General features: G+C 41.6%; 1 long non-coding RNA gene across 3 annotated transcripts in view; it reads left to right on the top strand.

Moving 5' to 3' along the window:
* LOC102402106 overlaps positions 1 to 17,776 on the top strand; it is a 63,662-nt gene that overhangs the window by 30,910 nt on the left and 14,976 nt on the right. For 2 of the 3 annotated variants that reach the window (XR_328686.3, XR_006548202.1), the window contains exon 3: positions 2,007 to 2,459. This is a non-coding gene — a long non-coding RNA (uncharacterized LOC102402106). Of the gene's footprint in view, positions 1 to 2,006; positions 2,460 to 8,213; positions 8,466 to 17,776 lie in introns of those variants that run through there. The other variant, XR_006548203.1, reaches the window with a different exon arrangement.

Genomic DNA, 17,776 nt, shown 5'->3' with positions numbered 1-17,776 from the left:
CGACTCTGGGCATGGTCCTGTGACTTGCTTTGACCAGTATTATTGGATATGATGCAGGCAGAGGCTTAGTGCAGGCTCAGTGCTTGCTGTCTTGTACTTTCCTATTTACCGTAAGAGCATGCCCTGGCTAGAGTGCTAGGGAATGAGAGACATTTAGAGCAAAGCAGAGCCCAGGCACCTGGCAGAGGCTAATCCAGATAGCTGATAGCCAGTTGACATCCATGTGAGCAAGCCAGCCAAGCTCAGCAGAGCCACCTGGCTGACCCTCAGCTCACCCCAAGTATATGTATTAAATGTCCTTATCCCACTGGTCTCTCCAGACAGCCTATGAATTTAGAGAACTGTGGGGCCCAGAGCTCCAGGTTACAGAGGAGCCCTGGGGAGCCCCTGTAGCTATGTCTGGACCTGGGTCTGGGCCCTCTGCTGGGGCGTCCTCTACAAAGCAAGGTATGCTTTCCTGGTCTCTTATAGTTTCCCCAGGTCTGGAGAGCTCTGATGGTGCAGAGGCTGTTTGGCTGGGTTGGGAAAAAATCTTCATAATTGTCAACAAACTGGCCGGAGCTAGACATCTGATGGAAAGGGTCATGAGTGGCAGTGAAGGAGGCTGGCTGCTGCTGCCCCGTGCCTGCCTGTAATGATGGATGGGAGGCCTGGGGAGCATGGAGACGTTTATGTTTCCAAAGGCAGGGCATTTTCTCCCAGGGCAAGGGGCTAGTGGAAACAGGGTAGAACAAATCACTTTACATTTTCTCTCTCTATTATTTTTTTCTTCTGACGAGAAATAACTGTTACTCCCAGGGCATGATAAACAAAGGAAACAGTATCAGAACTGCATGTTTTTTTGAAAAAATTTTTTCCTCTGAATTTTTAATCTTAATGGGACACTGACCTTTCAGATAATCTGATGGAAACTATGGACCCATTTCCCAGGGATAATACTTAGAAATTCAAAGCTTTACTTTTGATGTCAGAGAATTTACAGTTTCTCTGAAACTGATTCATGGAAATTAGATTAGGGGTTTTTAGGAGAGAGAGAGAAACTGGAAGGGGAAAAAAGGAAGACAGAAGTAAAGATATCAGAAAGAACTGGGGAGACTTCAGAAATGATTTGTTGAAGAGTTTTAACCAAAGATTGCTCTGGTTCCAAATACATTCGCTCTTCACTCTGCACTAATCCTAGAACCTCTGCTTCTAAAAATCAGTTCTTTCATTGATATTGTACTTCATGTATCATTCGGCCAGTTTGCCATTTTCAGTCAAGTATGTATATTTTAGATTCATTCATGATGATATGCATTGATCTAGTTTATTCACTTTAACTTCTAGACAGTGTTCTATGGAATGAATACACAATCTTATTTATTCATTCCCTGATAAAGAGATATTTAAATAGTTACTTTTTCCCATGCTACCAGTAGGAAATATCCTTATACGTGTCTCCTTGTATACAAATGAGAGAAGTTTCTCTATGAACAATATCTAGAAGTAGAATCATGGGGTTATGAGTTTTTAAGTTTTCTAGATACCTTGCTTTGTTCTCTGGATTCTATGCCCCAATTTATAGCTTCCAACAGCAATGTCTAAGGGTTGTACCCATTATCCTTTCTAGTGCTTATTGTTTTCTGACTTTTACATTTTAAAATGAATCTGATGAGTGTAAAATAATATACATGTATTTTTTAAAATTTATATTTTATTTACCTCTTTTTTTTGGCATTTGTGTTTCTCTTCTGCAAATTACCTGTTCATATTCCTTGCCCATTTTTTTTTCCTTAGTGTATTGAAGGTGATCTCTTCTGGGGTCTTTGTCATTGATTTCTTTTAGTTTGGCCATAGCTCTTACTCCTTAAAATTTGGTAAAAAAAAAAAAAAAAGATTAGCATGGTAGACAAGAAGGTCTGAATGTGGATTTAGGGTATTCAGTTTGAGTCCTGACTCTGATCCTAACTGGTTGTGTGAATTTGCACAAAAGTTTTTAACCTAAGCCTCTGTCTCCTCTCTTGTAGAATGGGGAATAACCATCTCTACTTTCCAAAGCCAACGTGAGGCTTAAGTACCTGATATGTACGAGTGATCGGTAGTTGAGTTGAAGAACCCAGATGAAATTGTCTCTATGCCCAGATGTGAACTTGCCTATGACATAGCCTCCATGAAGGAATTCAGACATCACTGTGGAACACAGCTCTCCTATAGGACAGCCCTGCTGTCCTTCAGGTGGTCCTAGGAATTGACTCATGGTGCTGGAGGCCCATAGACTTCCCTCAGGACAGATCCCATCTTCTCTGCCACATCCAGAGAAGCCTCATGAGGCCATTATTGACCTGCACATCAGAACAATGGTTCTGGGATGCTGAAGCCCCTAGTGCCCACTCGGGAAACCAAATCACTTGGAATTAACAAGTCATTTGGAGTTAACAACAGCAACAAATCAATAGCTAACCTTTTGGAATACTAACAGAGTAAGTATATGTAAAGCATTTAGAACTTTGCCTAGCAAATAGAAAGCACTATGTTTGCATTAATAATAATACTATGTAATGAAATCAATGCTTATTATTATTAGAAATAATTTAGTATTGTTAGAGTAAATAATAATGATAACTATTATTACTCTGATGATGAAATGCTAAGCATTGAGCTAAGGAGAATGGGTATAAATTTGTTTAATCCTCATAGCCATAATATTTTTTATTATTTCTTATAAGTGTAAGAAGTGCCAGGGGTAGACCTCCCTTGCCAGCATTTATCTAAGGTTCAGGTTTGTTGGGCCCGTGGCCCAGGTAGGACTATTGTACCAGGAGGAGAGTAATTTTTCTCCTTAGATGATGCTACTATCTCACCTAGTGTTTGTTTGTGCTGTGCCAAGTCGCTTTAGTTGTGTCTGACTCTTTGCAACCCTACCCTATGGACACCAGGCTCCTCTCTCCATGGGATTCTCCAGGCAAGAATACTGGAGTGGGTTATCATGCTATCCTCCAGGGGATCTTCCCAATCCAGGGATCAAATCCACATCACTTTTGTCTCCTGCATTGGCAGGCAGGTTGTTTACCACTAGCGCCACCTGGGAAGCCCAGTGTTTATCAATTAAAAATTTACAAAGTGCTTTGCGTGTGTTGCTCATTGAATTATAACATCCGGTGTAGCAATGTTTTATCTCCTTTTTGAAATATACCCCACTCAGCTTCCATGAGCCATAGCTCCTGGGCATCTTCCTGTATCACTGGCCACTTCTCAATCTTCTTTTGCTGGTCCCTCTCCTTCCTCTAATCTCTAAATCTAAGTGTTCCTCAGAAGGTCTGATGCCTGGTTTCTACCTCCAGAGCTTCTGATTTAGTTGATATGGTGGTAGCGTCTGGGCAGTAGCACATTTGAAAAGCCCTTTAGGTAATGTATTGAGCAGCCAGAATCAAGAACCACCCATCTATATGCTGAAGTTGTCCCCTTTCAGTCTGTATCTCAGCTCTCTTTTGGATCTGGAGAGTCTACTTGGCATGTTCACTTGATTGTCCCTTAGGAATTTCAGCCTTATTATGTCCCGCACTGAAAACTTGATTTCTCAGCTCCATTCCTCTGCTTACTTATTTCTCCCATGTTTTTCATCATCTTAGCAAATAGCGTAATTGTTTCTCCAGTTGCTGAAGCCAAAGACCTGGGAGTTGTCTTTGATCCCCTCCCTTTTCCTTGTCCTCTTTTTTTTTTTTTTCAGTCCATCAACAGGTACTGCTGACTCTACCTCCAAAATTCATTCTTAATCCCCTGTTTTCCTGCCACTATCTTAGCTAGAATCAGCACCATTATCTCTTTCCTGGATTATTTACTTCAGTGATCTTCACCCATTTTTCTTGTCTTCATTCTTGCTCCTCTCCAAAGCTGTCTCTGCAGTGTCCAGAGTGATCGTTCAATCTGAAGTGAAATCAAATTGTTTCATTTCCCCTCAATCATTTCCCAAGGAGAAGATGCCTCACTATGCCTTTTCAAGGTTCCACGGCTCCTGCTTCTCTCTCCAAACTCCCTTCAGTCCATTCTTCCATCTTACTCATTTTACTCCAGCTGTACTGGACTTTTTTCTAGTTCTTGGAACACTTTCAGACTCATTCCATCACATCAGAGCCTGTGTTACTTCTTTTACTTTGATCATTCCTGCTTTAGTCTCTATAGACTCCTTACTCTTCATGTCTCAGCACATCAAGTGTCACCTGGGCAGAAGGGAATGATTATAAATGGTATTGTATTTTTAATTTTGGCTTTTATATGTTATTATTAATGTGTAGAAATAGAACTGATTTTTGAATATTTATCTTATATCCCGTCACCTCGCTGAACTCATTTATTCTAGTTGTATTTTGTAGATTACTTGGAATTTTCTGTGTAGCATATCATGTCCTCTGTAAATATGGACCACTTTATTTCTTCCTTTTCTCTTTCTTTTCATCAGTATGCTTTTTTCTTTTCTCTTCTCTTCTCTCTCCTCACCTTTTTTCTTCTCTTACCTTACTGCACTGGCTAGAACTTCCAGCACTATATTACATAGCAGTGACAGAAATGGATGTTCTTGCCTTGTTCACAACTGTCTAACCTTTTTAAACACAAAGTTGCATGATGCCATGGAGAGACAGAGCGTGAGTGTTAAAGTTAATCAAACCCATAGTCATACAGATCCTATCCACTATCTATGTGATTTTAGAAAATGACTTTTTATGTCCCCATGTTTCCTTGTCTCCAAAGTTGAGATAATGATATCCATGCCTTGGTTTTGTTAGGGAGCAGGCAAAGTGCAGAGGCTATGAGCTGGGTTACCTGGGCTCAGATGCTAGCGCAACCACTCTCAACTGTGGCCTCAGGCAAGGTTTTCATCCTCTGTGCCTCAATTTCCTTTTCTGTTAAATGGGAAAAATAAGATTAACCACTTCATCAAGTTGTTGCAGAGATTGAAGGAGTTGATAAATGTAAAGTGCTTAGTATCTGGCAGTAAGCCAGAGAAGTGTTTGTCGTTTGGCTCAGTGGCAAAGAATCTGCCCTCCAATGCAGGAGATGCAAGAGGCATGGGTTTGATCCCTGGGTCGGGAAGATGCCCTGGAGGACGAAATGGCAACTCACTCCAGTATTCTTGCATGGAGAATCCCGGGGACAGATGAGCCTGGCGGGCTACAGCCCATGGAGTCACAAGAGTCGGTCACAACTTACTGATTAAATAACAACAATACTTAGCACAGGGCAGGTCCTTGGTAAAACTTTTCCTGACACTAAGTCTGGTGCTAACTAAAAATAGTTAGATAACACAAGAACTGTGATGAGAAGCAACAATCTCTGTTCCACCCTCATTTCCTGTTCTCTGAAGGCAGAGAACTGTTTTGAACTCTTCAAGCTGTTTCCCAAATGATAAGTTCCTTTACCTATTTCTTGATGTATCAACTTCAGGTATTATTTATGTACATCCTGAAGTAATAGTTGAGGATTTAGCTCACTTATACTCCCTATCTCCCATCCTACTACTATAGTGATGTCACTATTTATATAATTGAACCTTGAGCCAAATGGGGATTAGCGATGCTGACACCACACAATCAAGAATCCATGTATCTCTTTAGATTTGGCCATGTGTATCCATGGTTCTACATCCATGGGTTCAACCAACCATGGGTCATGTAGTACTGTAGTATATATTTACTGAAAAAAATTGGTGTATAAATGGAACTATGCAGTTCAAACTGTGTTGTTCAAGGGTAAACTAATCGTATGAATACTGGTGAACAATATCTATTATTGTTATAAAGAGTCAAAAGGTATACAGTGATTATATTTCTTATCTTGAAAAATTTCCCATTATCCTTCTTTTGTCCTTTTTATTTGTAATACTTGGCTTTCTCATATACATAGTTTTTAAAAGTGCTTTATCCTATCAGTTACTCTATCAAATTCATTTGTTTTTCCTGGAGACTTCCAAATCTTATATTGTTTTCTGTTACACAGCTGTCATGACAGTAACAAAGAAATTTGTCTTTTCCCCTGCCAGTTCCAGCCTAATAGCATCCTCACACCTCTGATGGCAACCACTGCCTGTGTTTCTCTTTCTTCCTTTTCTATCCTTGCTTTTGATCAGTTCATCTCTTCTTCCCAGCTGTGTTCTTTCTTGATCCATTCTTTTAGCCTCTCAACAGTCCACTCATAGCAGTAGTATTATTACTCTGTCAGTCAACTTTTGACTTATTATAAATTAGCATTTTGAAGTGTTCTCATTTACATAGGGCACCCCAAAGAAAACTTGATCCATAGCTAAAAGGGCAGTTGTTCTAATGCTTATGTGATTGAGGCAAAGCCCTTGCAGGGAATAGCAAAGTAAGGGCAGCTGATTATAATGAAAGGCTTAAGTAAGGCATAAATGCTTCAGGCATGACAAGAACACAGACTGAAAGAATTAATGATCTGTTTCGGCAGAAAAATAGCCATCAAAAGAGGAAGCTTTCTTAAAGGAGTGCCCAGCCAAGGTGTGGGCCTTAAAAAAGCTGGATCCATATTTTAGGAGACAACAACCCCTTTGTTGACAGATCATAAGTCAAGAAACAAGTTTAATAAAGAATTTGTGGGAAAACACTATTTTAACATCAGGCTATAAAGTTGGCTCTGGTAGAGTAGGACTTAGGAAGGTTTTTGAACATATTATTGGTTGATATCAGAGGTTGAATTTAAAGGGCTACATTTTTAGATTTATGGAGGAATGTCCAAGCATCATGACTTTGGCCCTACTCCAGAGTCCCAGGTATTATCTACACGAGTCCATACGTACATTAGTATGTACCTACTCGGCTTTCATTATGCGTTCTCTCCTTGTTAATTCCTGTTGTCTTTGAGCTTGAATCACCTCTAGGGACCGACTCTCACACTCTCCCACCTGGCTGCAGCACTTCTGTTAGAGCAACTGGAGTGGACTCTGGAGCCTGTGTTGCTTCATGCAGTGTCCTTAGACTCCTTATTTGCCTTCTCTTGGTATCCCTGTCACTACTTAGGACTTTACTTTTCTCATCTTAGACCCATCCTGTGACCTGTACAGCCTGCTTTACTAAACCAACTACTGACACCGGTCCCTTGGCTGGTGCCTGAGCTGAGTCCACCCCAGCCCTTCTTTGCTCCAACCCATCCCCCTTTCCCTGTCACAGAAAATAGAGGATGTGGCAGGCCCTATCATTCAATCTCCCTGCATGTAGAATAACAATTTCTCTTTTTAAAGAAGTATGACCTGAGGGTGAGCCACATACAGTATGAATTTCTAGAGTGAGGGGAAGTAGGGGTAGACTCTACACGGAAGTACACCTGTAGGGACTTCCCTGATGATCCAGTGGCTAAGACTCTGGCTCCCAATGCAGGGACCTGGGTTTGATCCCTGGCTTGGGAACTGAATCCCACATGCTGCAACTAAAAGATCCTGCATGCCACAATTAAAGATCCCATGTGCTACGGCTAAGATCCAGTGCAGCCAAATTAAAAGAAAGCACACCCACAAGTTTCAGAAGTAACTTTTGTTTCCATACTCAACGCCAATCTCAAGAATTGCTGAACTTAATTTCTTATTTTCTCCTTCTTAATCATTCTGCCAAATAACAGCAGAGATCAATGTGACACTGAATACGGGGGAAGGCTGGGTACTAAAGTCAACTTGTTGGGTCTTGTAGCAGAAGGTGGGTGAAACAGAAAGGTTGGAGATAGGCATTCTCCCATTCATAGGTGGGAGATATGTCCTCAGTCAAACCCATTCTCTCTACACTTAATGTGAAATTTTTTATTTATTTTTTTTGACTCCTTGAGATCACTAACACCTTTGAATCAGCCCTTAAAGAGGCCTTCTGGGAAGAGAAGCCCCTAAGGAAGTTTTTTCTCCAGCCTGGTTCCCCTGAGACATCTGGTATTCTTGCTGCCCAGCATCTAATCCTCCTTCTGGTAATAGAATCCATAATTTCCTTGGGGAATCACTTATTTCTCCTACTTCAGGTCTGACTGCATTGTAGGTTGCATGTAACTCAGGTGTGGCTGATATGGATTCTATTCCCTCTGTGTATTAGTGTCACTTTAGGGATGGCATGGGACCCAAGCTTGTCCAATCACTTGTGTTCACTCCGTTTGTTAGAGTGATTGGAAAAGAGGCATCCTCTTTCTGTGAATGTGTTGGGAAAATAAAACATAAACCTGAAACTAATGGCAGGCATCTTGCTTCTGTGAAGGGTCAGCTTGCTTGGCAAGCAGCCAACACACAAGAAATCAGTCAAGAGGTGGTAGAAAGCTAAACTGACCGGAAACCATCATTCAGCATCCAGTAATGCCTGAAGCTGTAGAAGTTTTCCCCGGACTTTACAGATAAGTGAGCCAATAGCATTTCCTCTTTTTCCTTCCTAACTTCTTCCATCCTTTCTTTTCTTTTCCTTTCCTTTCTTTCTCTCTCCTTTTTCTTAAGTCAGTTTGAGTTTTTTTTTAGTGGCAACCCAAAGATCCCACCAGGCTTTCCTGGTGGCTCCAGTCTGTAAAGAATCCACCCGCAATGTGGGAGACTTGGGTTCAATCCCTGGGTTGGGAAGATTCCCTGGAGAAGGAAATGGCAACCCACTCCAGTAATCTTGCCTGGGAAATCCCATGGACAGAGGAGCCTGGTGCGCTACAGTCCATGGGGTTGCAGAGAGTTGGACATGACTTAGTGATTAAACCACCACCATTAGAAACCAAGATCTGGGTGTGGGCTGTGGAAGTAAGTAAAGATCCCAACTATTTATAGCCAGTTGTTATCCAGATCCTGCACTATGAATTCCACAGACTCTGTGTGTAACACATTTACCAAGTTTTATAATGTACTCTCAGATATTTGTGTTCCCAGAGTTCAGTTATCATGCCTTAGGAGCTCACCTCTATTTCCTCTGTGCTCTACTGCTCAAGGATCCCTCCCATCTCAGAGCTTCAGCTGTGATACTATGTAGATGATCTACATTCCTCAGCATCAGCAACCCATTTGGGAATTAGAAACATACTTTACTCACATTTTATGAAACAGTTGTCCTTTAGGTGGAAGAATTCACAACGTACAGCTGGAATTCTGAAAAATGTGGGCTGCTATGAGGATTTCTCATCTTGTAGTATCAGCAGTGCTCAGCTTGTGAATGGGCTATACATTTTATCAGGGAAACAGTATTATGCAGCAGGTGGTTAGTTTCCTACGCTAGCACACAAGACCAAATTCACCCACAATGTAGATGACCAATAGCACTGTACCTAATTATTATGCAGGGTCAGTTACCATAGGGGATTATATTGGAATAACGCATTCCAAGTTCTACCTGGAGAGAGAGTAAAATCTGTTTCCCACTGGATTTCTATCAGCTTTTATTGATACTTCCTACCATCTCTCACCCCCCACACTGTAGGGTGCCACCATAAGGCTTCTATTACAATTCCAGGACCTATGATTTCAGCTGGAACCCCTGCAACTACCGTTTATGCAATGAGATTCCTTGGTCTAACTCAGATCTTCACTGAACATCAAATCTCTGTGACTAGTTATGGGCATCTTCATTGGCACATAAAATGCAATATATGCAAAATCAAACTCACTCCTTCTTCAAATTGCCACTCATATTCTCTAAAAGAAACCAAAGGAGTCATTTAAGATGCTGCCTGCCCCCCTTAGGTATTTGCCATTGTCAGCCAGTCACCATGCCCCACAGATTCTCCCTTTAGATGCCTGTCACTTGGCTCCTTCTCCCCCATCCTTGTGCTCACAGCCTCCATTAAGGCCGCCTTGACTTCTCATGGAGATCACAGCTTCAGTCTCTGAAATGGTCTCGCTACCTGTCCTATTCTCCACACCCTAGTCTAAGGGATTGTTTACAGTGTGACTCTGATCACACCACACCCTGCCGTCACCCCTCATGGTTCCTCACAGGATTTAAGCTTAGATTCTGTCTCTTTGTCACAGGCCTCCCTGTGATCTGGCTCTTGACAACTTCTCTTTTGTTTTAGCCATTTTGTGACTGACCACATTCATTCATTCAGTTAACCTTTATCAGGCGTAGGAACAGTCCTTTCTTTGTGCTGAGAATGTAACAGTGAACAGAAACAAAACCTCAGAGCTTCATTCTAGTTGGGTAGACAGATGAAACCTATCTGAAGGCAATAAGTTCAGTGGAGAGACTTAAAGCAAGAAAGGAGTAGTGGGTGAGAGGAGAGGGTGGGAGGTGTTCAGGGAATATCTCACTGATATATCTCAGGTGATAGTTGAATGAAGACTTGAAGGAGCTGAGATAGCGAGACATGCAGATATCTGGAGGAGGAGCTGTAAGTGCAAGGGCCCTGGGGGTGATTTCAAGGATCTGTGAGAAGGCTGGTGGGTTGGAGGAGAGCAGGGCAGAGAGAAGTGGGCAGAGGCATATCATCAGAGGTCTTGTAGACCATTCCTTGTGATGACTTCAGCTTATATCACAACTGTGAGTGATATGGAAAACTATCAATCCTTCTGATCGTAAGAATGATATGCTCTAACTTTATGTCTTAAAATGAGCTACTTGTTCCCTAGAACGTGTCATATCTCCTCCTGCATCCTAGCCTTAATCTACATTATTCTTTCTCTGAACACCCCTCCCTATTTCTTCACTTCCCTAACTCCAAATGTCGATTTAGATCCATGTCTGTGCTCTCATAGCATGGTCACTAATACTTGTTTGTGGATCAAAGGAATAAATGAATAAAGGTGTTGTTGTTGTTCAGTCACCAAGTCATCCGACTTTGCGACCCCATGGACTGCAGCACACCAGGCCTCCCTGTCTCTCACCATCTCCTGGAGTTTGCCCAAGTTCATGTCTATTGAATCGGTGATGCCATCCAACCATCTCAACCTCTGTCACCCTCTTCTCCTCCTGCCTTCAATCTTTCCCAGAATCAGGGTCTTTTCCAGTGAGTCATCTGTTGCATCAGGTGGCCAAAGTCTTGGAGCTTCAACCTTAGTATCAATCCTTCCAATGAGTATTCAGGATTGATTTCCTTTAGGATTGACTGGTTTGATCTCCTTGCTGAATAAAGGTGTAAATCTGATTAAAAGTGAAGGATGCCACTTATGCCAGGGGAAGGCAGGTAAGCAGATGCTATGTTTAATAACCAACATTTTTCAAGTGTTCACTATTTGCTAGACATTTCCTGAAGTGCTTCCCATGGTTTATTTGTGTCATTCTCAGAACACTTTGCCAATGTTGATGTTATTTTAAAACTTATGTTTCCAGAGGAGGAGACTGATAATGGAGAGGTGAAGGGATGGAGATAGCAGTCACAGTCAGGAAGGATTTCATATCTGGATGAGGGAAAGTGGCCCATTTCCCCATTTCTTGCTTTCTGGAAGATCAATGAGTCATATCAAAACCACAAAAACAAGGTCTGGACAGCAGAATTTCTACAAAGGTCAAGGGTGGGTTGTATATCAAACTGCAGGCAGTGGGAAAATTGAGAGCAGTGGTTAAGATCACTCAGACCTGAGTATAGTTCTGGCCCTCCCAGTTGTCCCCTGTGACACCTGGGAAAGTTACTAAGATACTCTGGACTCATTTTCCCTATCTGTATATTAGGAATATGATTGTTTGTAAGGATTAAATGTGATAAAGCTTATAAAGATCCTCAACTCCCTGATCATGTCCCTTCATGTTATTTGGTTCGTTTCTGTCTTGCAGCAAGACAACCAGTAGATCCATGCTGCCAGGCAGCCTGGCTCCATCTTTTGAAATGGACCCTGAATTAGCATGAAATACTCTGGGTATTTTTTAAGATCTTTATTTTAAGAGTTCAAAGTCTCAAAGAAAAAAATCAGATCAATAGAGGAGCTAAACCCCCACATTTCCTAAGTGGAAGAAACTGTCACTTTAATGGAAGAAGATCAGTATCTACTGAGGACCCACTCAGCACCTTGCAAATGGAAAGAGGTGGACTTGGGATACTGTAGAAGAGAAAGCAAAGGCACAGTGAGGTGTACAGTGTGCTCCAGGTCACATGGCTGGATTGAGGTAGACCTGAGACTAGGATCCAGGCACTCGTCCAGCTCCAGGACACACCTCTGTTTTGTTCTTGCCTAATGACAGAGGATGAGATGGTTGGATGGCATCACCAACTCAATGGACATGAGTTTGAGCCAACTCCAGGAGATAGTGGAGGACAGAGAAGCCTGGTGTGCTGCTGTTCATGGGGTCACCAAGAGTTGGACATGACTGAGCAACAACAACAACAATAGCATAGGATACAGGTGATGCCTGACTTGTGGCTGCTGGACCAATGAGCGAGGTTTTCCCAGGAGCTAGGAGTAACTGTGTCAGAATACTTAGCTTTTGCTGCTTTTGGTGATGAGTGACAGAAACCCACTTTCAACTCGCTTCAGTTAAAAAAGGAATGCTGGGATTTTTCACATAAGAACACTTAGAACCTGGTGAGGCCAGAAGCAGAATCTGTCAAGCCATTGGGAACCCAGGGAGTTTCTTGTTCTCAGGTCTCTTATTTCCATCTCTACTTTTTGGTCGGCATATGTGCTTTATGCTCTTGCACTAAACTGGCTCTGTCCGCTTTTACAGACCTTTGTTGTTGTTGTTCAGTCGCTAAGTCATGTCCAATTCTTTGTGACCCCATGGACTGCAGCATGCCAGGCTTCCCTGTCCATCACTGTCTCCTGGAGCTTGCTTAAACTCATATCCATTGAGTCGGTTATGCTATCCAACCATCTCATCCTCTGTCACCCCCTTCTCCTTCTGCCCTCAATCTTTCCCAGCATGAGGGTCTTTTCTAATAAATGGGCTCTTCGCATCAGCTGGCCATAGTATTGGAACTTCAGCTTCAGCACCAGTCCGTCCAATGAATATTCAGGGTTGATTTCCTTTAGGATTGTCCAGTTTGATCTCCTGGCAGCCTGAGGAACTCTCAAAAGTCTTCTCCAGCACCACAGTTGAAAACATCGATTCTTTGGTGCTCAGCTTTCTTTATGGTCCAACTGTCATATCCATACATGACTACTAGAAAAACAATAGCTTTGATTAGATGGATCTTTGTTGGCAAAATGATGTTTCTGCTTTTTAATATGCTAAGTTTGTCATAGCTTTTCTTCTAAGAAGCAAACATGTTTTAATTTCATGGCTGCAGTCACCATCCATAGTGATTTTGGAGCCCAAGAAAATTAAATCTGCCACTTATTCCATTCCCCCCCCTCACCCCATCTATTTGCCGTGAAGTGATGGGACTGGATGCCGTGATCTTAGTTTTTCGAATGTTGAATTTTAAGCAGCTTTTTTACTCTCCTCTTTCACCTTCATCAAGAGGCTCTTTAGTTCCTCTTCATTTTCTGCCATTAGGGTAGAATCATTTGCATTTCTGGGATTGTTGATATTTCTACCAGCAGTCTTGATTCCAGCTTATGATTCATCCAGCCCAGGATTTCACATGATATAGTCTGCATATAAGTTAAATAAACCCTTATTTGGCCCCAAACTCCCAAGTTACATGTCTAGCATTCAAACATCCTCCCACACTCCCTAGAGTCTGTTCCTCGCTTCCCAAGTTCAAATTCTCCAGAGAGATTTTGTCTCAGCCTGAGCCAGTGTCCATGCTGATCCACTCAGCCATGCTGGAAATCAGGGCCACAAAGGAAAGTCACTGTGGCTGAGGTCCAGAAGAGCAAAGGCAGTTCTCAGAGAAGGGGGTGGATCAGAGGCTCATTTCCTTAGTCTCTACTGCAAACCTTAGCCAATTACACTGAAAATAAAAAAGCTTCTAAATAAAATAAGTCATAATTAACTGACTATGAATATAAACACTTAAAAATATCCACAAATACTATGTATTTTCATCTGTATGCAAAATCTAAAGAACAAGCAGATGAACAAACATTACAAAAGAAATAAGAGTACAGAGAACAGAGGAGTGGTTGCAAGAAGGGAGGGAGTGGGAGGAGGGGAAACAGGGGTAAAGGGGATTAAGAGGTACAGACTGTTAGGTATAACACAGATAAGTTACAAGAATGTAATGTATAGCACAGGGAATATAGCCAATATATAATCTATAAAAATATCAAGATACTATGCTGTACACCTGAAACTAGTATATGTCAACTATACTTCATTAAAAAATAAAAACATGGAAGGGTTAGAGCAAAACTTTAAGACATATGAATGCCTCAATATGATGTGGTATTTTTCTTTATACAGTTCAAATGTTCATGATCCAATTTAATTTAATTCTAATTGTACTACTAGGACTCAGGAGAAGGATAAGTTTTAAAACCCGAATTCATACCCAAATGGGACTCAGCTTCTGCTGTTTGAACCTTAGAGCATCAACAGTCCTCACAGGAGACTGTCTTCACATTTCACAAGAAGCCTCTAATGACCTGCTTTCACTTATTGATGAGAAGAGATTATTTTGCTTCCTAATTTCCTAATCAGTATAACTGCCTACAGCATCCTGCTCATTTTGCCTCCTCTGAGCCTTCTTCCCAGGAAGGAGAACATTTGATTCCGAACTAATCATGTTTTGTTTTTGAGCAGCTTGGTCTAAGATGAAAAAGGGTAAGAGAGAGCCTTCCTACAAGCTTTCTTCTTCTCTCTCCTCCACATCCACTCAACACCAAGAATTTATTGAGCACCTGTAGGTGTCAAGCATCGCAACTTAGGCTCTACCTGCAGCTGTTTTATTGTCTTGCTGCTCTGATAATAAATACACTTGAAGGACACATTCACATTTTCCAGCTTTTTAAAGTATACACTAAAATTATTTAGTGAGTTTATACAATGATTCCTCCAAATAAAGATCTGGAAAGTTCAAAATGTGTTGAGGAATCTAGGCAAGTCCCTTGGCTTTTTTCTTTTTTTTAATTTAAAAAATTTTATTGGTGTATAGTGGATTAACAATATTGTGTTAATTTCTTCTGTAAAGCAAAGTGAACTCAGTTAAACATATATTCTTTTTCATATTCTTTTCCAATATGGCTTGTCACAGGATATTGAATATAGGTCCTTGTGTTATACAGTAGGCCTTGTTGGTTATCCATCCTATATGTAATAGTTTGCCTCTGCTAATCTCAAACTCCCATTCCTTCTGTCCCCTCCCCTCACTTGGCAACCACAAGTCATCCTTTGTATCTCTGAGTCTATTTTTGTTTCATAGATACGTTGAATTGCATTGTATTTTCGATTGCACACATAAGCGACATCATGTGGTATTTGTCTTTCTCTTTCTGATTTCGCTTAGCATGATAACCTCTAAGTACATCCTTGGCTTTTTCTAAAGCATATACCAACCCGTGTTCAGTCTACACTAACTACATGGCTATAGATCAGGTAAAGAGGCAGAAGGGCTTCCCAGGTAGCACTGATGGTAGAGAACCTGCCTGCCAATGCGGGAAACATAAGAGTCATGTGTTCGATCCCTGGGTTGGGAAGATCCCCTGGAGGAGGGCATGGCAACCCACTCCAGTATTCTTGCCTGGAAAATCCCATGGACAGAGGAACCTGGCAGGCTATAGTCCATAGGGTTGCATAGAGTTGGTCATGACTGAAGTGACTTAGCACACATGCAAAGAGGCAGAAAGTATGTTATGGCTCTCACAGCTAAATTGTAATCCAGTCTTGGCTTAAGTTAACCATATGCCCACTACCACTTCCTGTGCAAATGTTAAAAAATCAGTAACACATTCCTTGATCAAGTCAGCTGAAATGGTTTTGGTGGAGAGAGTGCAGAGAGACTGCTGAGGTCTGAAATCTGTCAGACCTCAGATTTGTATTAATGTATTTGATCCTGGAGCAATCAGAGAGTCTTCATCTACTGGGGGAGTCCAGTCCATGTTTGTTTATGACTTTCATTCAGCTGAGAAACTTCCATCATGAACTTTCCCACTCTCCTTGCTAAAAGGGAAAGGAGGTTGCAAAAATTGGCTTTGCCAAATTCCCTGGAAATATCTATTTATTTGCTTCATGAAGAGGTGTCTGTGATTGAATAATGATGCTTGAGTTCTTGACTGCAGTCTGTGGGGAATGCCTCTCTCATTTGCCACCTGAAAAGCTGCAATTACTAAAATACTTATAATTCCTTTCCATTAGGAATTCATGTTAGGAACATCTTCAGGAAAATTTATTCATGCATCTGTGCGTTCATTCCTTTCCCCTCAGTGGCCATTTGGCCACATGATGCAAAGGGCTGACTCATTGGAAAAGACTCTGATGCTGGGAAAGATTGAGGGCAGGAGAAGAAGGGGGAGACCGAGGATGAGATGGTTGGAAGGCATCACTAACTCAATGGCCATTAAATTAAGCAAACTCTGGGAGATGGTGAAGGACAGGGAAGCCTGGTACGCTGAAGTCCCTGGGATCGCAAAGAATCAGACACAACTTAGCAGCTGAACAAAAACAAATGGCCATTTGAATGAGCTTGTTCTGCCTGTTTGTGTGAACCTGCCTGCCAAAAAAGACGACTCACAAAATTTGATGCTTAAGAACAATTAATCTCAGGTAGACTCAGTGGTGGGCTGGGACAGGTTGGACAACCAACTTGCTTAAAAAAACCAACAACTCTGATTTGCAAGGTTTGCCAGTTTCCCTGGTGTAAACACTGCAGTGGCTGAAATTAAGTACAAGGTGATGTCCCTGAAGGAGGATCAGGGGAGAAGTGTGTACAGTGGCCCTCATGAGTCCTGTGAGTCATATGAGCCAGCTACAAATGCTCTGTACCCAAATCTCTCCCCCCTTCTCAGCTGATTTCTTATCTTCCTTTCTGTTTTGCTGATTTCTTTACCCCAACGTTTTCTTTCTTCTATCTTCCTTGTCCCTGGTTTGAACTCTTCACCTGATCTGCAGCTCTAACCTCATTTCTCACCTCTGGTCCTTTGGATTTATTGTATGTATATTCTCATTCCAGCATCTTGGGCTTCTAGTCTCCCGTTCTCAACTGTTGCTTTGGCCTGTGACATTTAAATGATCTGGTCAAGGTCACATGGCTAGTAAAGTGGCAAAACTGGGACCTGAGCCCCAGGCTTTTAATCCAAAGCCTATGACTTTATCCAGAGTGCTAAAATTTAGGGGAGGTTACAAATGCCCCCAGGTACAGGAAGAAAATAGGAGCCCAGAAGGGGATCCAGGAGAGCTTTGCTAAAGAAATGGCATTTCGGGCTATTGAAATGGATTTTTAAGGGAAATGAAAAGCTTGCATTGAGGCACAGAGGAAAGCAATTGTAGGTTGGGCTGTGGGTTTGAAGAGTATTATTTAAGGTGTGGTGAGCAAGTAAACTTGGTTAGAATTATTTGGTGGGGGTTGTTTAAAATACTGATTGCTGCATTTCCTCCAGGTCTCCTGAGTATGACTCTTTGAGGCTTGGGGCCTCCAGATCTACTTTTAACAAGCTCTGCTGGAGTTTCTGATGTACTCTATAGTTTGAAAACCAAATGGAGCCATTAGATGGAACTAGCAGGACTGTAGGGGTAATCATAGAATCAAACCCATTCTAGAGCCCTGAGAGAGGTCCCAGGGAAGTGTCAGGATTTTCCTGGTCATTATTAGTCACTCAGTTCACCTCAAACCATGGAAAAGTCTTATTTTAGCATATTCCATGTAATATTTCAAATTTCATTGAAAGATATTATTTATGTTTAATTTTATTAAAATTTTAAATTTTAATTTAAAAACTTTATTTAAAGGTTTTTTAAAGTGAAGTGACAGCCTCTGTCTTCCTGCTCCAAGGGCATGCTCAACAAGGTGACTTCAAATTTTCGAGCTATGTTGGATGGATGGA

Source organism: Bubalus bubalis, chromosome 24 (genome assembly GCF_019923935.1).
Source record: "Bubalus bubalis isolate 160015118507 breed Murrah chromosome 24, NDDB_SH_1, whole genome shotgun sequence".
NCBI classification, from domain to species: domain Eukaryota; kingdom Metazoa; phylum Chordata; class Mammalia; order Artiodactyla; family Bovidae; genus Bubalus; species Bubalus bubalis.
Note: the sequence above shows the minus strand (reverse complement) of the source record. Positions and strands in the feature narration are given on the sequence as shown.